This window comes from Sorex araneus, chromosome X, assembly GCF_027595985.1.
Source record: "Sorex araneus isolate mSorAra2 chromosome X, mSorAra2.pri, whole genome shotgun sequence".
Classification (NCBI taxonomy): Eukaryota; Metazoa; Chordata; class Mammalia; order Eulipotyphla; family Soricidae; genus Sorex; species Sorex araneus.
The window spans coordinates 92,321,240-92,345,685 of NC_073313.1; the positions used below are offsets into that span (position 1 = coordinate 92,321,240).

At 39.8% G+C, this 24,446-nt stretch overlaps 1 protein-coding gene across 1 annotated transcript in view; it reads left to right on the top strand.

Moving 5' to 3' along the window:
• The first annotated feature begins 5,297 nt into the window (after positions 1-5,297).
• The window catches only part of TENM1 (teneurin transmembrane protein 1), a 1,051,200-nt gene continuing 1,032,051 nt past the window's right edge, over positions 5,298-24,446 (top strand). Inside the window, exon 1 of the mRNA XM_004606346.2 lies at positions 5,298-5,431. The gene's annotated coding sequence lies outside the window, so the exon portion shown is untranslated. The remainder of the gene's footprint in view (positions 5,432-24,446) is intronic.

The following is a 24,446-nucleotide window of genomic DNA, read 5'->3' on the forward strand; positions in this document are numbered from 1 at the left end:
GTAGGGGGGTGGGTGTGGGAGAGGGGTATATTGGGGGTTCTTGGTGGTGGAACATGTGCACTGGTGAAGGGATAGGGGTTTGATTATTATATGACTGAGACTTAAAAAAAAGAAATAGAATTAAGATTTCAGTAAGATGTTAATTAAGTTATTGGACTAAGGAAAGGAGAAACACCCCTAAGCGGTATTTTGCCCTTGAGCAGAAGAAGAAGGGCTTTCATATGTTGATTGTGTTACCAGGCCAGATGGGGATGTGGTTGCTACTTCCAGTTGTGTGCGGGGGAGATGGGGAGAGACTAGAGAGAAACCAGGCTGTGAGATGGAGGAAGGAGAGATGAGCGGGAGAGACAGGAAGAGACGGAAATGAGGGGCAGAGCAAGACTAGAATGAGGGGCTTAGTGAGATTGGAACAGGCACGTGGGGGGAATGGAATAAACGGCAAGTATTCACCAACCAACCTGGTGACCTTCGTTTCCTCCTTTACCAACCTATAGCATCGGCCGTCCCAGGTGGGGAAGTGGCCCTAGACCACCAAACGCAGGCGGTGACAGAGAGAGAACCATGGGGTTTCCCTAGCCATTTCGTGATTACACACCAGAGTCTCCTTTTGGGTACTAAGTGGTAATAAAAGGAAGACTTTAATTCATTTGTCAGTGTTTTCCTGAGTCTTACTTGAGTGTGTGAAATAAAAAAAAACATGGGTGACTCTCTTCTGAACAGACACATGCAGAATCTTGGCTACCAACTCTTTCTATGCAGACACCAGTATACTTTTTCCAACGTGATTAGCTTTCCCCAGAGAGGCACACAGTAAGTTGGAAATGGGCACTACTCAACATCAAGTTGGTGACTGTAATTTTACAGCTCTCTTTATAGATACTGGGTAGAAAATCAATAAGCTACCCTTTTTGCTTCCAATCATAGTAGCCAAAATTTAAGGTGCCAGCACCATTCATAATATCTGGTTCAAGATCTCTGGATGACACTTATCAGTTGCTATGGGAAATAATGGTTTACCACAACAAGTATGAATTAGAAATGTACCTTTAAAAATATCTTCCCATTAGACAAACAGCCAAACAAAACACTGTCATTTCAGCTGCTTCACATTGATTTTCTTTATATAATTGTTATTGACTTTAGTCTTCTAATATCATAGTACTTATACTCTTACTGATGAGCGTACTTAGAAATAAGATTGAAATAAATGATATTTTCCATTATGCATTCCTTGTAGGGATTGTCACCTGTGGATTAAATAAAAAGTGCTTTAAAATATCACGACCAGAATATCTGTCAGTATTTTCTAGGACTAAATTGTTCTAGGTACATAGTTAACAGCCACTCGAGATATGCTTGTTGATTAGTGAATTGTTCACACACATTTGAATAACTCCGAGCTACTTTAGGTCTCAATTTCTTTACCTGCTCAGTTCTGGGAACACAGGAGATGCATCATAACCATTCACTGAATTTAATTTATATAATTACATTAGTAGTGAGAATGAGTGCATGCATGTGGTCTTTATAAAAGATAAGGCATATCTGGCTCTTGTTAAATTTTTATCAAATTATCTGAATAATATAATCTAAAATCTGATCTATATAGGGCAAGTCATATTTGGTCATATTTTCCTGAATAATGGTCATTCTGCAAGTGGCAATTCAGTATATCTTCTGCCTTGATATCCACATCTGAAATAGAAATTCTTGGTTCCATGAGCAAAACGACCAGAAAATTCTGCAATTTTCTGTTGCTTAAATGTGTCCTGAGAATCTCTAAGGTTGAATAAATGCTATAGTAAATCCACCTGCAGTATCAGGTTATGGGAGATTCAAAAGCCTTAAATCAGTTCTTAGGAAATGAAGAAAAGTGACAGAGCTTTCTGTACTTTGGAATTAGAAAGGGAAACAATTTTTTGAAAGAACTAAAGGGAGACAGGTACACACCAAATGAATTAAGGACTCCAGGGAGCTGTAGAAGGCAGGTAAGGAAAATGAAAGAGAAGAATGTGAGAGAAACAGAGGTGGTGGAGGACAGTTTTTAAAAAATGATTAAACTGACTGCCACTGCCAAATTGCCATGAGAGGAACAAGCTGAGTTTCCTTTCATGAAATCCCCAGGTAGCGACTGTCCCTTCCTTCCTGTGTCTTCAAAAAGAATAACAAAGAGGCAGGCAGTGATGAAATGCTGGTATTAAACCCTACATCCCATGCCCATGGCTGTTATGATTTGTCCACTTCCATTATTCCAGAATTTTTTTTTCCATGAAAGGGAGGACTCAATCTTAATGGTTTCTTACAGAATTTCCTGAGACCGGGGGTTTTGAGCCACTGGAGAAGTAACTTGTCAGATATTTTTTTCCTTCCTTACACAACTCTTAGGTAAATATTGAGGTACACTCAAAGAAAAGTCTTTTCCCTCCAGAGTTTAGGGTTCTGGTAGTCGTTAATGGGCAGCTTTCTTTTATTCAGGTCTTAATGTAGATACATAGATTTTATAAAATCACACAGACACATGATTTTATTTTGTTTTGGAAAAGGAGAGTGGATTTTTAAGGAAGGCTTCTTTAAAAATTGGGGGCTAGGCAGGTTTTCTAGCTATTTCTCCTTCTGCATTGCTTCCCCCTCGCGGCCCCCCCCCAATAGTCCAGCAGAGAGATGGTTCAGGAAGCCTTTGCTACTCCCGTACAGAATCGGGTTGTCATCTTTTGTTTCTTTGTTGGCAGAGCGTCGGTGTGTGTCTGTGTGTGTATGTGTGTGTGTGAGTGTGTGTGTGTGTGTGTGTGTGTTGGGAGGGGGCAGTTATCCAGAGTGGCGGGGATCTAAACGTTTCCTGCCGGAAGCAAAGACACTGTTCAAAAAGGGACAGTGGGAATAAACGTGCTGTTGGAGTGCCCGCGCCCCCTCCACCCCAAGTGTTCTGCACGGTAGATTTCCTGACTTGGTAGTGTTCGGCTTTACCATGCTCACTCTTTGCAAATACCTGGGTGGAAAGGCAGGAAGATGGGAACACGGGGTCCTGAGATCTCCCCCTGGCGTCTCTGTCGAAACCCTGGACTTTCAAAACCCGAATGTGGCCCCCTCGCTCAGGCGCGCGGAGACCATCATCTGTCCCGACGCTTTCCTGGCGCAGCTGCAACCACCCAGAGAGGAGAACAGCTGGACGCTTTGGTGCGCGCCCACTGCACGCCGCCAGCAACTCTTCCCAGTAATTAGCGCCAGCCAAAGCTCAAAACGAGCCTTATTGCAACCCCTAGCGGGCTCTCAACTCTGCGATCGCCTCGCGGTTCCCAGTGCGTGCTCTTGCCGAGCCCCATTGCAAACGTGCATGCACACAGGCACAGGCACACCCCCCCGCGTTTCTCCCCCCGCCCCGCAACACTCAAGAACACCATCCGGACATGCTTTTCTCCCCAAGAGGGTTCGACGCGTCCCGCTGTCTCTCGCGCCGGGAGAACGCTCTCAGGGCTGGCTGGGCTGTGCGGCGCGCCCCCTACCTGCCCGAGGCGCGGCGGCCGCCCGAGGGGACAGGGGGCTGCGAGCACGCGAGGCTCCCCTGCACCCCGCTTGCTGCGGCTCCCCTGGCTCGGCACTTGGTATCTCCCAGGATTTGACTCTTAGTGAGTAGCCGGCAAGGAAGAAAAAAAAAAAGAAAAAGAAAAAGAAAAGAAAAAGCGGGCGTGGGCGTCGCCGCCGCCCTTTCCAGCAGCGCAAGTGAAACTCCGAGCGGGCATCAACGCCGCCCACTTTAGACTTAGCTCTGACCCGGCTCTGCAGATGTTGCGGCCACAGAGTTCCTCCACGCGAGGCGCCCCAAGTCCTGAGCATGCCCAGTAGGACTCCCAAGGCTCCCCAAGCGAGTTTCGGGGCTTGCAGATTCCTCTTGTACGTTTTTTTTTTTTTTTTGAGAAAGCAGAGGAGGGTGGCAAGGGAGGCGTGCAGGGAGGGCAGTGTCCTGGGTGCGTCGGGCTAGGTGCCCTAGGAGTCTAAGGACAGGGCCGGCTGGGCTGCTCTCCTTGGGGTCATGGTCAGCGTTGCCCAGACGTGCCGCCAGGAGGCTGCGTGTGGCTGGCCTTGGCGCGCTTGTGTCACACTGTCGGCCAGAGGCAGTCAGCGGTGCTCTCCCCTGGACACAAGAGAGTTTGCAGGTCACTTAAGCACCGGACTCCCGGGCTTGCTTTATCTAAAAGGCTTGGAGAGGGGAGCAGGAAGAAAGCAAACATTTCTCTCTCCCTTTCTTCTTTCTTTTGCTATTTTTTTTCTTTCCCCAAAGTAATACTGGCTAGAGACTTCAGGCTTTCTCTGAGTTAGTCCTGAGGCTTTACACATCACAGCAGAAATCGTCCCCCCACCCCCGCGCCTCTGTGTGTGTGTACGCGCGTTTGTGTATGCCATGACTATGAAACACTGTCCCAGGTTGATCTGGGGTATGCCAAACACTCCCTCAACCCTCAATACACCTAATCATCGAGGGGGGGGTCGGTGATCAAAGCTGTCCCTGAGCGTACCTGATCAGGGGACTCATTAAGGCACGCAATTGCAATTAACATTTTGTTGATCCATATTTTCTTCCTCGGCTCCTGTGCCCAGTTTTCTCCTTCCCTCCCTCTCCCCACCCTCTGGCACCCAGATTTTTCTCTTGTCGATTTCCCTTCCTCTGCCTGCTACCTGCTCCCTCAGCCCTTCTCCTCGTGCTGCTGCTGCTGCTCCTCCTCCTCCCCCCACCCCTCCTCTCCCCTCCCGAGTCTCAGCTGCGGCTAAAACCTGGAGTCTTGGGGAAAAGAAAAAAAAAAAAAAACCCTCGATTGTGGAGCTGTCAAACCGGGCATGCTCAGTAGCTAGGGCAGGTTTTTCGGTCTGGAGTAGCGGAGAAACATTTTTTGCACCACCGCTACCAGCCTTAGAGCGCGGCGGCGGCGGCCACGGCAACAACAGCGCAGCCATCAGCCGTGCAGACGCCCCGAACCCGGGAGAGCAGCGGGGCTCGGGCTTAGCCCGGAGTTCACCTCCGAGTGCCCCGGGGGGGGGGCGCTGAGCTCACCCCTCCTGCTCCACCACACACGCACACACACGCTCTCTCACTCACACGTAGACAGGCACTCGCGCGCATCGACCCCCGGGCGCAGCATCCTTCCGGCGGCGGCCGGTCCGCTAGCGCGGCCGTCGCCAGGTTCGGTCCCAGCCCCCGGCGGCTGCCGGCCGGTGAGCGCCGCGCCGCCCCGCCGCCGTCGCTAGCCGGAGGACAACGACGCGGGGGCCCCGAGCGGCAGCCCGCACAGTGATGTGGATTTACAGTCGCCTCCCGCAGGAGCCGGCCGCGAAGCCCCAAGTCCTGGCCGCGGGCTGCACCGCCCGGCGGGGCTGAGCACCTGGCGACGGGTGGAGGCGCCGCACCTGGGAACGCCGCTGAAACTTGCGCCTGGACGAGGTGGGTGCCTTTCTCCCGACTCCCACCCTCGTCCCCCGAGCTCGCGGCGACCCTTCCTCCCACCCCAAGGACTCCGGGTGAACTTCGCCCGGGGGCTGCGGGCAGTGGGTGGCGGCCGGCGGCTCGGAACGGTGGGGCTCCGTCCGTGCCGGGAGTCCCGCGCAACGTGCTGGAACCCCAGCCCTCGCGGCTCCCCAGGTCGGTGTCGGGATGATGGGGGCGTCTCGACCACCCGGGGGACGCGGAAGGTCGGCCTTGGCTTGGCACTGGTAGCTTCCAGCGGGCCCTGGGGGCGCTGCCCTTCGAGGGTTCGAGGGCGGCAGTTCTGCCCACCAAGTCCCTGCTTCCGAAAAGGGGGCCCCCTTAGCGCCCCGCTCTCGCTCAGAGCCCGGACGCTCTAACAAGTGGACCCAGAAGCCGGGGCACAAGGGTGGGGCTCGGTCCCAGTCGAGAACAGGGGTCTCCTCACTGGGATCGCGCGTACCTGAAGCTCCCTCCCCCAAGTCAGCCCCAAGGCTCCCGTGCCGGGCGTGTTGGGAGGAAGGATGCTCAGGGGCTGGGAGGCACTTTGGTACCTGTTTGCTTCCCGATTGCTCCGGAGAGCCCACTTCGGGAAGCCCGCGTGCGGGGCACAACTCCCGGACGTTACGGGAACCTTCTGCCGTCCGGAGCCCCACCCGAGGGGTCCTCCCAGTAGCCCCCCTCCCCATCATTGTTAAAAGACAGTGGTTAGACGCAGCCGCCGCCGCTCGGGAGCCGTCGGTGTTAGCTCAGCCGCGCGGTCTGCTGAGCGCGATTGTGTGTTTTCGCTTTTCATTGCCGAGACGTGGTCCGCGGGAAGCCAGCCGCGTCCTGGCACCGCTGGCGAGCGCCAAGTACCCGCTAGGCACGCCCCGGGAACTAGAAGCTCACTTTCTCCCAATCCGCAACCGGTGGATTACCTACTGACTTTTAAGATGTTTTTCCTAGAGGTGTAGAAGGGGAGACGGTTAGCGCGACTTGGTGAGTAGAGACGTTTGCGGGGGGGGGAGTATATTTAAACATTTCAGCAAACCCAGTGGATCCGGTTGTTTACAACTGCGGAGACAGCCGATTTCACTACACTAGTAGACGCCGTCTCGACAGCTATTTTTTTTTCCGCCCCGGGGAAAGTAGGGGTGGGGGCGGGTTTGCAGCTCGTGCTTGGCGGGGGCCGCTTCGGGTTCTGGTTTAGTCGATTTGCATCTCCGCTATTGGCAATATGCTAATATGGATAGAAAAATCTCCCCAGCTTCCGATATGAAGCAATTGGCCAGGAGACGCCCCGAACTTTCCGGTTTTGTTGCCCCCACCCCGGGGATCGTAATCCGGAGATGCTTTTGAGGTGGCCCAAAGAATTAGAAAAAAGAAGTTCTAGTACCCAAGAAAGGCAATGAGTGGCCGTGATGGCTTGAGAAGCCAAAGGAAAGGAAAACCCTCCGCCAACTCGAATAGGACTCTCGGATTAGCTTTAAATTGATCGCGTTTGTGGACAGGGTCATAAACAGCTTTCTTGAATTTTAGAGGGTGGGTCTCTGGTGATAGGCAGCAAACTACTAACACTAGAAGGAGAGACTCAGCCTCAATTCTTAAGCTCGTCAAGAGACATATTGCAAATGCCTGCTTTATTATTATCTTTTGGCTGCAATATCTTGGTCCCTCTTTTTAGTCCGGAGACTTCATTTGGGAACCTAGGGTACTCCAGAGCTGCCAAGAAAGAGTACAATCTAAGAGGGAAAGGCCCTTTTGGAAAAATTGAAAGGAGATTCGTATCTTTACGTGCTTACCCTGCATTTGCTAGCTTCTCTCCGTGCCCCCCTCCATAGCTCCAATGTGCAAAAACTGTATTTTTATAAACTCGAGGATGACCCTTCAAAGTAGAATCTCAGTTTTGCCTTTGTGCTTCAAGTTTATGAGACCTTTTAAAAAATACGGTGCAATTTGACAAAGTTATTTTTAAGGGTAGTTAAGAGACTTCAAGTTATGTCAAACTAATGTTGGAACCTATCAATCATAATAACAGTCACAAGATGCATTTGAAAAGGGATTCATGTAATTTCTATAATAAACCCATGCTCTACATGTTAAGCCAAAGTTTATCAGATTGCCCCCAGAACGCTTTGGGGGGAAAAGAAAATAAACAGGTGTTTTTGGAAAACAACTTGGGAGAAATGTTAACATTTGCACAAAATAAGGTTTTAGGTAAAACAACGTCGGGGGAATGTTGTCGAAAAGATTTAATACAAGAATTCTTATTTATCTGTAGTTTCATGTTTCATTTATGAATTATGAATTACATTTGATTTGACAAAATATACAATAGGACTGAAGGAAGAATGCTTTGTAGACTCACCCTAAAAGGTGATAATAAGATTCCAAATATTCAAACATATAGCTTTGTTAATAGGTGAAATCAGATTATATGTAACTACCATTTCATTAAAGGGCCTAATTTGAAGTGTGAATAACCTGTTCATATCTCATATGTATAAATATCATATGATCTTATTTTCCCTTGCAGTGGCTGTTCCTTAATACAAAGATTCTTGCTGAAATAGCACAGGCCAAGTTCAAGGTTTTTTCCCCTATAGAATATTACTTTAAATTGAAAAACTGCAAAATATTATTTTAATATGTTGTCTTTGGAAACAGAGTACTTAGTGAAACTTTATTTTTCATAACATCCTTAAAAACACTGAAATGGTAAGGAGGTTTGTTGTTAACAGAACAAAAAATTTTTTCATTCAGTATTAGAGGTTGTAATTAGAATCCATGTTATTTTTGTTTCAAGCTTGATTCTCCTGAAAGCCTATCAGTTTCATTCTTTGGTTATTAAGTGCTGGTATAGGTTATGGTTAATAAATTCCTTAAGATTTCCTAAATAAATGATTAATTAATTAACTTATTTATAACTTACTGACCTGAGGTGAAAAGAAGTCCAGTACTTTAACTCTAACTCAACTATTAGTTTTTTTTAAAAAAGAAATATGAATAATTTCTCATTTACTCTTATACTTTAAGCAATCTTGTGAGAATACCATATATTAAATATAAAATACTTTCATGAACATTACATAGATAGTTTGCATTCCTATTTATTTACCCTAAAAGTAATAATATGTGCATACTCAATAAAAAAGAAGATTCTTATCATTAACTGTGAAATATAGGTTTGAATTGGATTACTAGCACAAAAAAAGCAAATTAAATGATAAAGAATATTGTAAGGGATAGATTTTAGCAGATCTGATCAATAGCATATATCCTTGGCTGGAAATAAAAATCCTGGTTATAAAAAAATAAAATAAATACAATAAATAAATACAATTTTAGGACTGTTCCTACACACAATAATTGCTTTAAATCACCTCCAAAATTTGAATATTAAAAGTGTGTATTTTGGACAGAGATTACTATAATTTTTCCTTCCCTTCAAAGGTAAAACATTTAAATACAGGATAGTACATTATGTCCATTATTTTTTGTTTTCTATTGATTTTTGACCTGAGAAGAGTAAATACAAATAAAACCAGCTGGAATCGTGCTTAGTCTGAAAACATAACTATGATGAAAGGCTTCACACACCTTTTGATTATTACTAAAAGCTGATGGTTCAACCATGAGTGTCTCTTGATGGTGTTATAAAAATTAAATAAATAAATTATATAAATCTTGATGGTACTATAGCAATTTATATAATGCACAGGGATATTTTTAGTTTACTATATGGCACAATTTAGCAAGATCAATAATTTGCTTACATTCAGAAACTGAAAAAACAGGGCTGAAAGATTGGAGTATAACATTAACTGAAACTTGTTGTATGGGAATAGTTACGTAAATTGCATTGTTAATACCACTGTATGTATCAAAGCAAACTAGTTTTAACTAGAAATAGGATTTCTTTCAGGTGGTGTTGCATTCAAAATGTTTAAATAATAATTCAGAATCTGTTAATTGCAGATTTTTAAGTTCTTATGTAACTTGGGGACTCATTTCTAGACCTAGAGATATTATCTTGGCTAATTTTCAGCTTAAAAAATCTGAATTTTATTTCCTGTCCAAGCCTCCACTTTAGGTAAACAATAGCATATGGTGAAACATGCATACATGCCAACTAACCTCTACCTCTTGGATCACATTTTCAATATGATGTAATGGTTCTGAAATATTGAGTTCTCCATCTCTACCCTATTCTAGCTGTATTATTGAATTAGTTACTGGAAAATTATGAGAGAAAAATGGGTTGGTCTCTTTTCATATCAGTTTCCCCCCACCCACCCACTTGTGATGTCTTATTCAGAGTCTTCTTATATTTGTTTATGGTAGAAGTTTATCATGATTAACGTGGTATTTTTTCTTGGTGCTTAAGATAGGTGTCTATGGCTATATCTTGGTAACAACCCGGTATGTGAGTGTAAAGTCATGTCAACATTTTGTTTAGGGTGATGCAAACAATCAGCTGGTTAGTTAAGATAATATTTTTAGTGTCTGGATAGTTTGATGTCACTCAACAGGCAGAGGAGTCTTCATGTCAGTCAAAAAGGAAAGAATAAAATGAAGCTTTTAAAAATACATGTGGAATACCCTTGGTCCTTGAGTCATTATAACATATGCAGTGAAACAAATGTCATCCTGAATATTCAGACATCTTAAAAAATTCTTTATTATTCTTCTTAATTTTTTGACTTTTTGGGTCACACCCAGTGATGCTCAGGGGTTACTCCTGGCCCTGCACTCAGAAATTTCTCGTGGCTTGCATCCCACAACAACTACCCAAGAAAAAAATGAAATAAAAAAAAGAAAAATCAGAAAACACACTGGCCTTTTGAACAAGAAAGGAAATGAAAAAAACTTTGACTTTAGTTCTGCCTCCCCATTCCGTCCCCAGTACTGATTCATTCGTTTAAAGAAATCAACTTAAAGAGTTTTGATATGTTTTTTTCTTACAATTTCCTGCACCTCATTTTCCACCAATTCTTCTACTGCCATGGAAACTAGACACGGGACAGACAGCTGGGAGTCACTAATTCAGGATGGGAACCTGCTTGTTAATTTAATTTCATGCCAGCCTGTTGGTCCCTGAAAGTAACTATAAAAGGCTGGAGAATTGAATTTGTAAGCAATAAATGATTAAGCAGAACAAAAATCAGTGCCATCTCAGTTATTTTCCTGAGGATCTTATCGTAACCCTCTTTGTCCCTACTCAAGCAGTTCTTTAAAAATAATCACAGAAATAAAGATTTGATTTGCACATTTCTATTAGTATTTATGCATGCTACAGACCAATTTTGTTCTATAAGAATATTCACAGCTGTAAAATAGTTTCATAATAGCTCTTACATAGAAAAATATGTGTTCTTTCAAATTATAATTTTGTAGACTTTGAGTAAGCCTGGCTAGGATAATAGTAAAATTAAATATAAATAGTGCTTGGATTTTTCAGTTGAACTTCTTTTCAAATATAAAAACAGTTTTATTAAAATGTCTTTCTCTCACTTTTTCTTTCAGAGATAAAATGTATTTGAATAAATTTGAAATCTGTAAAGTATTACCTTTGCTCATCATCATAAAGCATACTGATTGTTTTAAATTAAATTCACTAAGTTATCAGTTGAAAAGTAGTCAATAATGAGGAAATGAGCTTTCAAGGTTTTTTTTCTATTCCATTGCAACATTTTTGTGGCTGATTATAGCTTACAAAATTGAGTTTGGAATCACAGATTCTAATATAAACTGAATTGCGTTCCGTGTTAAGTTCTTTATCATGGAATAACCAGCTGTGGACCTAATATTTTTTCTGTTAAGCTTATAGCTGTAAATAAATTTATAATGGTCAAGAAAGTGGTTCCCTGAAATAGTTTGGTAATGCAAATATAGATTTGTATCTCTCTATAGTTACATATTACTCGGTAACTTTTAAAGTTAAAGTGACTAGGACTTAAGGCTATAACTATTCCAAGTAATCCTGACTGAATTATTAATGACCAAGTAAAATAGTAATATAAGTTTAGGAAAATAATATTTTTATTTTTAATTTGTAGGGAATATTGGCATTGTCATCCATGTTAGTTATTGAATTGCACATGTTTGGTGAACTGGTTTATTTTTGTTACTTGAACTATATTTATGTGACATAAAATATATGAATTAAGGGTCCTAGAAATCACCCAAAGGGCCAGAGCGCGGGCTTTGCTTGCAGAAACCCTGAATTTGATTCCCAGAGCACGTGTAGCCCATAATATTGTGTAGCCCTGTTGGTCCCCAGAACCACTGACTCCAAGCAGCACTGCATTGCTGGTCTCAAGCAGCCAATCACTGACCTGCACAGCTGGCTGAGTATCACTAGGAGTCAATCAGCATTTGCCTTCTACTATATGGTAGCCCTTCCCATCAACACCTGAATAGAACATGAAAAATTCATCCAGTCATCATTGCTGAATATGTAGATTTCCTAGTATCTACTTGTGTCATACCTTCCGGGTTTTGTTGATTTTCTCTGACCTTTCAGCAAATGCTTGGCATTTGGATGTACAATGGAAATTATTAGTCATCTGTATGGTTCTAAATATTTGATCAATAAATTTTTACTCTTCTTCCAAGTGATGTTTGGTAGTCATAGCATCATTTTGATGTTTTGAACTGAATACTTTTCACTTGTGATTCTATTTAGAAGAAAAATATTAGAGATTGTGATATAGATGATAAATATATGTATATTCATGTGCACATAATTGCATTAAAGCATATGATTGTAGCAAAGAAAATCGATTTTTATTTTAGTGTATGAAATCACAGTTTGATAATTTCAGCTGCCTTCATGAATGAAAATTTTTAAAGCAGCCAAAATAAAAGTATTTTCTATCAGTTTGCATATTTCAGAGGAAACCTGATTACTGGCTAAGGTCAATGAAAGAAATTCCCAGTTGCATGGTTTTGAATAATTGGTGGATTCTAAGTGTTTATATATTACTTCTAATGCCTCTATCTGATTTAGACACCTGTCAAAATGAAGGTGCCAGATTAGATGGGCATTTGGCTTATTAGTTATTGCAATCTCTATGTCCCAGCTGTATATAGACATTTAAAGAAAGCTCTTCAGTTGTTCGGAGAAAATAGGAAAAGTTACTGCAGATGGCCTTCTCAATAATCCAGGTTTTTTCAGGTATGTTTAAAATTAAATGTCCTAAGAGATGATTAATTCAGGAAAGTTATTGATAATGAACTCATCTTATGCTACACATCCTTTGCACCTATGATGATGCCTTATTAAAGGTGTCTCAATCTTGCTAATTACCACCTGTGTTTAAATTTAGAGGTGTATAAATACACTACAACCACACAGTGACTGGAAGCCTTATAAACTTGAAATGTTCCCTGATGATTAGTGATGCAGAGCATTTTCATCAGGGAAGTGCAAATCAAAACAACAATGAGATATCACCTCACACCAAAGAGACTGTCACACATCAAAAAGAACAAAAACAACCAGTGTTGGTGTGGATGCAGGGGAAAAAAGGGCCCCTCTTTCAAAGCTGATTCTACTTTCAGCTGATCCAACCTTTCTGGAAAACAATATGGACATTCCTCAAAAAATAGGAATTGAGTTCCTATTTGACCGAGCAATTCTACTTCTTAGAATATACCCAAAGTTCCAACAACAATGGAGAAAAGATATTTGCCACCCCTATGTTCTTTTCAGCATTATCCACATTAGCTAAAATCTAGAAACAACCCAAGATGTCCAAGAGCAGATGACTGGATAAAAAACCCATGGTATGTATGCCCAATGGGATAGTATTCAGCCAGAAAGATTAAATTCTGCAATTTGCTGCTTATGTGGATGGATGTGGAGAGTATCATGCTGAGTGAAGTTCGAGAGAGAAGTGCACACTCATGAATGGGATATAAAGAAACAATGGTGAAATAACAAATGCCCAAAGGCAAAGCGAACAAATAACTTGGAAACTGGTCTTCCATAGGAATCTTCCTACTTAGGAGGATGTGCAGATAGAGAGGGATGGACTACAGTGGAAGACAGAAGTGGAAGTGTTCAGCTGGGTGGAGGAGAGGAAGCTAGAGATGCAGTGTTATGCATGAAACCTTATAAATGGCAGTGCTGTGAACCATAGTGCCAAAAGTTAGAAAAATGAGCTTGTAAAACAGGCAGACTGGTGGGTGGGAGGGAAATGGTGGGGGTCATTGGTGGAGACAAGTGTGGACACTGGTGAACAGATTGGTGTTGAAACCTTGTATGCCTAAAATACAATCTTGAATGACTTTATAATTCAAGGTGAGTAAAATTTAAAAATAAAACCTTGAAATGTCCATAGTTAAGTCAATTTCTATCACAAAGTGTGCCTGATCAACATTATTACTTAAACCTCCTTTAGCATTGATTATTGAAAACAAATTTGATTTTCTTTTTTAGCTTTTTAGAGGACTAGAGCAATAGCACAGCGAGTAGGCCGTTTGCCTTGTATGTGGCCATCCTAGGTTCGATTCCTCCATACTTCTCAGAGAGCCCGGCAAGCTACCGAGAATATCACACTCACACAGCAAAGCCTGGCTAGCTACCTGTGGCATATTCAATATGCCAAAAACAGTAACAACAAGTCTCACAATGGAGACCTTACTGGTGGCCGCTCCAGCAAATCAATGAGCAGTGAGATGACAGTGACAGTGACAATGACAGATTTTTTTAATATGAGGTTTATAGAGCAATAGAACCTCCTGACTGAGGTGGTCAGGGGAGAGGAAAGGACTGTGGGATAATGGTGGAGGGATCTTAAAACACTGGTGGAATGCTTCAGGGTTCCATCCTTCTGTAAAATTATTTTCATTTTAAACTGTACTCTGTCTAATTGCAAGCATTCAAATGTGTGGGTGTAAGATTTACTTCTCTATTGTCCAGCACCGGTTATAGTTTTGTTTGTGCTTATTGTTTATTTTTTTCTAAAGAAATATTTATTAGAAAATATATGTGCATTTTGACATGGATTTTGTAGGCAGAATGCACAGAAACATAAATGCACTTATTTGCTTATTATGTGTTTGAAATAAATATATTTTCTGATTGTGACTCATTGCATGTTTGGAGTTTTAAGAATGAAGGGAAATGCTGGTCACGGAATTGTTATGTAAATCAAATAAAGAAACTTCTTTTGGAAAGATAGTATTGATTTCACTATTGAGATCTAGTGACCTCTAAGGGAGAAGACTGTGCATTTGATTTGCCAATTGAAAACCTATTATTTAGAATTGAAAGGACTCTTACACCTTGAAATATCAGTTTAATCATACACTCGTCTCTTCCCCCCTTTCCTTCTTTATTTTCTTGCCTCCTTCCTTGCTTTTCACTGTGTGTCTCTTACTATTTCCAAAAGTTGAGATAGTGTTAAGATTTGAAAAACAGGAAGATTTAGGACAGTCACTAAAGTATTGGAGTAATTAATCTTTTTCTTAAATGACAAGTTATTTATATACAAGAGAATTATGATTTATCTTGGGTAGAGTCTAAAATAACACCAACCTTATTTTTATTGCAAATTTACTCCATGCATATATCCATATATTGTTTGTACATTTGTAATATATCTTTCATGTTTGGTCTAATAAAATGTCAACACTTAGGTGTGACACCATTTATTTTTAGTTTTAAATCCATGAAGTGCTAACACAAGGGTGCTGCATTTTGTTCATTGTTTTGTTCTTTTTCCCTATTTGAGATAGTGTCTTGAGGAAACATTGGACAACTTGTGAAAGTGAGTTAATTTTAATGTAAACATTTAGAATTCAGTGCAAGGGATATGTTTTAAGGGAAATTTAGTACAGAATAGAGGACTTTAAAAAAATTGTGCTCCTGTAAAAACATGAAATACACCATTCTTAAGAATACATGTAAAATGGTGAAAGACATAGTGAGAGAACACTGGTCCCAGACATTTAGTAAAATACTTGGAACAACTTTGTGATTGAAAAGGTAGAAAAAGCTTTACACAGTGACTTGGGACACTCAGTTTGAGGTCTCAAGTACTTTTTAAAAAAGACTTTCCACTTCTCATGAAGATGGCCACTTTTACTGAAACCTTCGGTATTATGAATACTAAGTGGTCTTTGTTTTTATATAATAAAAGTATCACTAAGTACAAACTTCTGTTCATTATTCTAGTCATTCATTTACCAAAAGATTTTGTTATTTTTTTCTAGTGATGCAAGAATATATGTGTGTTTGTGTGTGTATTGCTATACCTGGTGGTACTTAGGGAATACTCCTGGTTCTGTGCTCAGGGATTAGTCTTCGTGGTGTGCTTGGGGGTTCATATGTACCATCGGGGATCAAACCAGGTCAGCAGCATGCAATGGAAGTACTTTATTCTCTGGCTATCTCTGTTCAGACACAAAGATATTTAACATACTTACCATATAGTTGAGAGGATGCACATATGGGATATTCTTATTATTTAATAGATGCTCTAGGAGAATAACAAGAATGCTCTGATGTTCAAAGGTGGATAGAGACTTATAAAGGATGTGTAATTTGAATTAGATTTTTAAGAATTTTTTTCAGTTAGATAATATAGAGAAGTATATTCCACATGGCAAAACGATTGTGAAAGGGCAGAAAGCTAAATTAGTAATAGAGATTCTTGACTCATGGTTCTTTATTTCCTATGCAGGTCTAGGAAACAGATGTTAAATATAATGTTTTATTTTATTTCTATATGTCTGACTTGTAGAATATGCTTACTCCATAGTTGTCAAACAAAATGATTGTGTTAGGAATTTCCTGAGTGAAGAGTTATGTTGGAGAATTGTGGTTACTCTGAGATTTATCCAAAATTATGCAGCATAGAATATTGTAACAGAGACTACTGAATTAGACAAAGTGTTTCATAAATCAGGGAGGTGAACCATCAAATTTGGTTTAGTGAAATGACACCCAGTATGGGTTAAAATGGACTAAGGGTAGCAGCAGTAAGGTAACTTAGAGGCAGTGTTATGACTGTGAGAATTATGAGACTATGGAGCAAGTGACCATAAAGATGGGTGGGGTGATTTGAGTGCCATTCATAGGATGACATCAATGAGACTTGGAAACTAGTTCCATGTTGAGGGTGAGAGAGAGGAAAAAGTGACTGAGAAATTTCGTCTGGGAACTTAATGCCAGTAAACTATATAAGAAACAAGAAAAATTTAGTTTTGATGGGCAAAATGGGATTTATTTAATATATGACCACCTAGATATCCAAATGGAAATAATTTTAATTCTGATGTAAATACCGTATCTGAATATGTGGTCTGGAGGAAGACTCAATGTCACAGTGGAAATCATCATTGAGTTCACTTACTGACTGTATTTAGAGTAAGAAGAGCAGTGTAGAATCTTGAGAAACCCACAATTAAGAAAATGCTGAGATAAGAGGAGCCTGTAAGAAAGTTAAGATGTGATGAGAGTCAAGGGGCAAATCAGAAAACAGGGAAATAGATGCATTGGAACAAAGGACTTACAAGTTCCATCTAAGAAGAGGGATAAGAAGATAATTCCTAAAAGAAAATATAGCCCGTAGATATTTTAAAAGCTGAGTGTTAAAAATGAATGAAATGAGAGGGGCAGTGCACAGGCTTTGTGTGCTGGAGGTTTGGTTCAATCCCTGGGACCACATGATAACCTGAGCACTCCGGGAACAGAGAGCCAAGAGTAGCAGCTGAGCACTTCTATGTCTGACCCCCAAACAAAGGAAAAATAAAAGCAAATTAGAAGCATTAAGCACAAGGTTTTTCTTTTTAGTTTTTAAGAGAATATTCAGTGGATCTTCTCAAGTCCAAAGTCTTAATTCATCTTTCATCACACTCGACGTTGACAATGAACAAGCAATGTTGACTATGCTATTTAAAAAAATTTAAATTAATTTTATTGAGGTTCTATGATTTACAAGTTTCCACAGTGTTGTTTTATATTTAAAATGCTGCTTCACTACTCCTAACACCAGGGGTCAGTAACCCTCCCCCAGTGTCCCCAGGTCAGCTCTGTTGATTCTCATGGCACTATCACAGGAGTTGTTTTCCTTGGGGATTGTCTATTCCTTTGCTTTGTTTCTTTATGCTTCGAATATGAAAATATCACCCAGAACTTGACTATTTCTCTAAAAATGGTATTTTTGTCATAACAATTTTCTTCTTGCCATTAACATCTTAGAGAAAACCAGCAGATTATCTCTCACATAAGCTAGTATAATCACATTTTTGCTGCCACAGAGCAATCAGGGTGATTACTTTTAAAGTATAAATAAAGTCTTTCATTTATTTTTCTTTTTTGGTCACACCAGCAATGATCAGGGCTCATTTCTGGCTCTGCACTCAGGAATTACTCCTGGCAGTGCTTGGGGGACCACATTGGATGCCAGGGATTGAACCCAGCTCAGCCACATGGAAGACAAACCTGCTGTACTATCACTCTGGCCCCAGTATAAATAAAGTCTTGTCATTTTACACTCTGTGTCTTCCAATTGCTGGTCCTCAACATACTTAAAATTAAAATAATTAAGAGTCTTACTATGGTCCACAAGGCCCTATATTATTCAGGTCATGGCTTCATGGCTCTATATTGGGATATGAGACATGCCACCAAACCTTACTCATTAATATTTTGAACTTGACATTTCTAACATTTATGAGGTTTACTCTCACTTTGTTCAGATTTTTAAAATTTTGATTGCTTATTCATATGTTCTTCCATGAACATAGTCATTTTTATGCCATTATCTATTTATTTTTTGTTTTGTTTTGGGGGCCGTATATGGTGATCCTCCTGGCTCTGCACTCAGGAATTACTTTTGGTAGTGCTTGCTATGACAGTGCTACAGTGCTTGTGGGACCATATGGGAAGCCAGGGACTGAACCCACGTTGACCACGAACAAGGAAAGCACCCTATCTGCTGTACAATCACTCTGGCCCCATTCTTTTCTAATTTCTTTCATATTACTCATCACACTATTTTTTATTTATGATTTATCAAGTTTACTATTCATTCCATGAGGACTGGAATTTGTGACTCTTTTCTTCATTACTACATCCATATTACCTAACAGTGCCTTGTATATAGTAGTGTTTAATAATTAGTTGAATAAATAAATGAATAATAAATGCATGATTAAGTGTTAGCTGGTTTTGATTTGGCAGTTTGCAACAAAAGCCTTAAAAATATTCATTCCACTTGACTCAGTAATTCTGCTTTGGGGAATTGGTCCTAAGGAAATAATGTGTAATGTAGAAAAAGCTTTATTTACTAAGATTTTTACTAAATGTTATTTGTAATAGTACAGAAAATAAAAGAACCGAAAAGTTCAACAAGGGAATTGCTAAGTGATTTATGGTACATTTAGACAATGTAATATTTTATGGCTATTAAACTTGATATGCATAAATTTATAGCAATAGGAAATCAGTTCTTTTATGCTATCTAATGATAAAACTAAAGATATATACCTAATATGTAAGAAAGAATATAAAGACTGAAAATAAGTACATAAAAGTACGAAACCTGATCATTTCTGTTTGGGAGAGGTGGGCCATTTTTTTTCTTAAAACTTCCTGCATTTTCCAGATTTTCTGTATTAAGTCTGTATAACTTTTGTTAGAGAAAATACTTTGCAAATTAAGTATATACATAGAAACAAAATTTAAATAATCCCATCTAAGAAGTGAAGTTTAAGTAGTAGATAATGAGGATTAATGTATTGAACGGAGAAAGAGGAATATACCCATTGTAACTGGGATCAATGTTCTTTAGCCTTTTCTTGAGGGGTTTACAGATATAGATAAAGAAAATCTGCTGATCTAATCTTCACCCAATGGAGGATGAAAGAGGACTGGTTATCCTATCAGTATTTGAACAGGATATTCATGAACAGGTAGGCAAGTTAAGGCATCTTCATATTAAGGTATAAAATAATATAATTTGTTTTATGTAAAACAAATAAATATATCTTTATGTCATGTAGTTTGAAGTTAGACTGGAGATTACTTGGCTATTCAGGCTTAGTCATTGCCATAACAGATAAGAAGAAAAATAGCATTGATAATTTTTGGCAGATCTCATCATTGTAAATGCCCATATTGCCAGAAATAAAAGAAAAGAAATTGCAGCCAATAATGTTGACCTAGAACCTTTTTGGCCTTGAGGGAGAAATGGCAATATAGAGTATTGAATCATTAATTGTCTGAGAGCACCTGATCATTGTAATGGGTAAACTGTTTCCATTATTAACAGTTTATACAAGGGCCTTGAGTAAATCTGTCATTAGAAAAATAGCATTCAGATGTTTCCAAGCTTGCATAGCAATATGTAAAAATATAGTTATTAATAAAATAGTGTTACTAAACGAGGCCCAATGACCTTGAAAAAAAAGAATTGGTGTTTGTATATGTGTCATAGTTACAATTAGTATATAAAAATGAGTGACTAAGAAGGAAATAGAGACAGAAGAAAACTGTCTTCCATAAAGGAAGACTTATTGGATGGGAATGACAGGCAGGAGGGAAACTGGGAACATTAGTGGTGTGAAATGAACACTGATGAAGGGGTGGGTGTTGTAATATTGTATGACTGAAACCCAGGTGATTCAATAAAAAAATTAAAATACTAAAAATGAGTGATTATTAAAAATGGATCAAAATTTATTTCCTAAATAAAATTATATTTTACAATATCTGAGAAATATCTTTCATACAACATGATGATGTGTTTGGTGTATGGTGTATGGTGATGTGTTTGGTGTGTGTGTGTGGTGTATGTGTATAGTGATGTGTTTGCATATTCTTCTATTGTATCTTTTTGATCACTTTTGATTTTTTGCTGGTGATTTCCAATTTATACATTTCATCACTATAGCCAGTCTTAGATGACAATTTTGTTCTGAGTCTAAGAACTGAACAATGTAGAATATTATTTTCTATGTAGAGCTAGGCAAAAGGTAGTTAGGTAGTTTCACTAAAAATTGGATTAGATGATTCCTTTGAGCTGTTCAGATTTAGAGGTATGTTTAGAGGATCTACTCTATCTCCAAAAATCAGTTCTGTGAGATTCCTATCCAACATTCGTGGTTCCTACTATTTTTGCCTCTGTTATGCAAAATTCATTTCATTCACTTATGGTCCTGTCCAATAATCTTTGTTTTTTTTCCCTTTTAGGGTAGGTTTCTCACCTGCAGTATTAAGAAAGTCTACCGGCTTTTTTTTTTAAAAAAAGCAATGAATTCCTGAGTAGAATAAAGAAGTAAAAGGCGGGGAAAGTAGTACATGTTGAGAAATTGTGATGGCAAGATGGCAAGTAATCTGATGTATACTCCACAGATAAATGCTATAACTGGTCTTTATCTAATCACAGATGGGAACATGCACACATAGACTTCATATTGAAGGCAATTGAGATGTAAATAGAGAAGAAATGTACCATTTTAAAAAGTCCTCTTGGGGCCAGATAGTGCAGCGGGTAGGGTGTTTGCTTCGCATGTGGCCAGCTATAGGTTCGATCCCCAGCATCCCACCTCGAGGAGCAATTTCTGAGTGTGAGTGAGTAAACCATGAGCATCGCTGACATGACCCCCAAATTTAAAATTTAAAGAGAGAGTGACCTTATTACTTCCCAGCCCTCTTCAAGTCAAAGCATATCTCCAGGGCAAAAAATGCTACAGAGGACAGTTTTGTTTGTTTTGTCCACACCTGGCAGTTCTCAGGACTTACTCCTGGCTCTTCATTCAGGAAGCACTCCTGGTAGGCTCTGGGGATGGGGAACAGGCTTTTGGATTGTAAGAGATACACCCCCGGCCTGCTAAATTCAAGGCAAGTGGCCTACTCTTTGTATTATTGCTCATACCCCAAGGGCAGTTTATTTTTTAAGCGTTACATGCTATCCTCCTTGTAAAATCAATTTACATATATGGAGCAAAGTTTTACAGACCTATTTTGGTATATGTGGTGCAAGTGTTAGGAATATGTTTTGTAGTTCGATCTAAGTACTTTCTGAAGGGTCTTCCTTCGAAGGATTCTAACTTAGAGTAATTTGGAACTACAAGAAGACTTGAGCAGAAGTATGCCTTTTTTGAGAAACGTTAGTAATAATGAAAAATGCACATCAGGCAATTAGATTGTAACTAATCAAGATCACCACTTCAGTCTATTATAAATGATTTATAGATAGTGCATTGTATATGAAGATCATTAGTAATAATATAATGCTCTATTATCATTGCAAGGTGACTTTAGTGATCTTTGGCAAAGGTGACAATGATGCTATATTGACCTACACAAAAATTGCATTTAGATATTGTCTTCTGTCGATTTACCACATAAAAATTTAAAATTATTTTCCTTACTATTGAGATTTTCCCACAAATATAAAGTAGTTTTGCAGTATACTTGACTGATATATTGGGGCCATAAGGTTAATTAAGTGCCAATCATAATATATTGAGATTTGAAGTATAAAGTTTTTCTTTCCTTTTGCTTCTATTTAATTCTCTATGCTTGCCCTTCCTAAAATGAATTTTGAAGAATTTAAAAAATACATCTTTTTAAAATGAATAATACATGTTTATTATAGAAAAATTTTAAAAATATAAATACAGAGAAGAAAACCACATATGTATTTCTCTGTATATATCTTCCTAAATTGTCTCACATTACAGATACTTTATAAAGTCCTTTTTTGATTATCACGTTACTGTTAGTTTATTGCGATATTCATAACCTATACACACAGATAAATACCACATTTTTACACACACTTAAATGTGTGGAAAGTGACAGTGACACAGAAAGGTGACATGTTGAAAGTGACAGGTGAAAAACAATCAGAAACATAAAAAATTGTTTCAGTCCTCCTCCAACTATTAGCATACAATTTAAAGAAGAAAATTAGAGGCATTGGTAGAAGTTTTATCAAACGATGATTTTATATAATCTACGGGTGGCTAGTAAATTCACGGATGGCTCTTCCCATTGCCACCCGGGTCCGAGGTGGTCTCGGGCTGCCCACCCCACCAGGGCAGCCCAGGCCATGAGGCAGATAGAGGAGGAAACGAGGGCCAAGCTGCTTGGTTGCTCAGTTGCCATTTATTCTATTCTCCCCACACACCTGTTCCAGTCTCTCTGAGCCCCCCATTCTAATCTCACACTGTCCCTCATTCCTGTCTCTCCTGCTCATCTCTCTGTGCTCCATTTTGCTCCCTGCTCTCTCTCCCAACCCCTTCAACTCTCTCATCTCTCCTCAACTGGTCTTTCCCCAACTTGCTCGCACTGGGGATAGATGCTATGCCCAGTCCAGCAGAAAACATAAAAAAGCCCTTCCCTTGCTCACGGGCACAATACCACTTAAGGTGTTTTGCTCCTTTCCTCAGTCCAATAACTTAACATCTCAATGAACATCTTAATTATACTCCTTAATATTAGTTATTTTTGTATGGACACAGTAAGAGACATATCGATGCTTGAAGGGTGGCTCTCCTGGGAACATCTTGCCACAGACTCAGACTACAATGTTCAGGCTAGATTAAACATTTCTAATCATAGCAGGGTCCGAATCTAGTTATTACTTTTTGGATCATGACAGAATTTGTCCATGACCATGCTCTTAACTTATAATAGTTAAGCATTATGGCACTTTGGCCAGGGCCATCTCAATGCCAGAGCAAGTGATGGTCTGTGTGCTACCAGGTCATCTCGATACAAAAAGTCTTACCATATTCTCACTTATGATTCAGTTACTCCATGCATATACGTTTATAGGCAATTTTCAAAGATGTGTATAAAGTGGCATATACAAGAATTTTCTTGATATGTTCAGTTCATAATACTGCTAATAGCACAGTGGCTAGGGCATTTGCCTTGCATGTGGTCAACCCGAGTTTGCCCTGGGTCCATGTAGTCTGTCATTGGGACCCTGCTTTTGGGATGCTAGGAAGTTAGGGCAATTGGGGCTTAAATTGAGAGAACAGATGCCCAAGAGGTAAATATCATTGAGAGTCAATTAACTCCCACGTTACAAAAGCATAGCATTTACTGTCTTCCTCTGTCCATACAAAAAGGACATTACTCTGAATTAACTATGCAAAAGACTTAAGAAGAAGAGAAAAACAATATCTACAAGTCAACAGAACACAAAGAAAGAAGTTACAACAAACACAGAGGAATGGGAGCACTGTGATGGGAGTAACCCAGTAAACCTAAGCTCCCTGCAGCAAGACGGAAAAGAACAAACCAATGTTATCCTACAATAATTGATATCCTAACAGTTTCTATATTATATTTAATATCTACTTAGCAATTCATTATATGGTTGTTCCTGGATTTATTAAACCAAACTACTATTGTTTAACATTAAGTTGATTTTCAGTATCATGAATCACTGTATCACTGTCATCCCATTACTACTCGTTTTGCTCGAGCAGGAACCAGAAATGTCTCCATTGTGAGACTTGTTGCTGTTTTTGGCATATTGAATATACCACGGGAAACTTGCCAGGCTCTGCTGTGCAAGCAAGGTAGCTTGCCAGGCTCTCTGAGAGAGAGATGGACGAATCGAACTTGGGTTGGCCACATGCAAGGCAAATGCCCTAGCCGCTGTGCTATTAGAAGTATTATGAATATATAAAGAAAATTCTCATATATGCCACTTTATACACATCTTTGAAAACTGTCTATAAATGTATATGCATGGACTTAACTGAATCATAAGGGAGAATATGGTAAGACTTTTTGTATCTAATGACAAATTGCCCTCTATAATTAACTATACCGATTTACATTACTTTGAGGTGTTTTTTAAAAGTTCATATGTCATAAATCTATGTGATTTAATATTGGAAACTATATAAATCAAAGGGAGGAGTAGTCTCACATGTAGTATAAATTAGTGGAATAGTTATTTGGCACAATTTCTGCTTATTGCCCCCAATTAAGCATGGTTTATGGAGATAAATAGTCAACTTATAATTT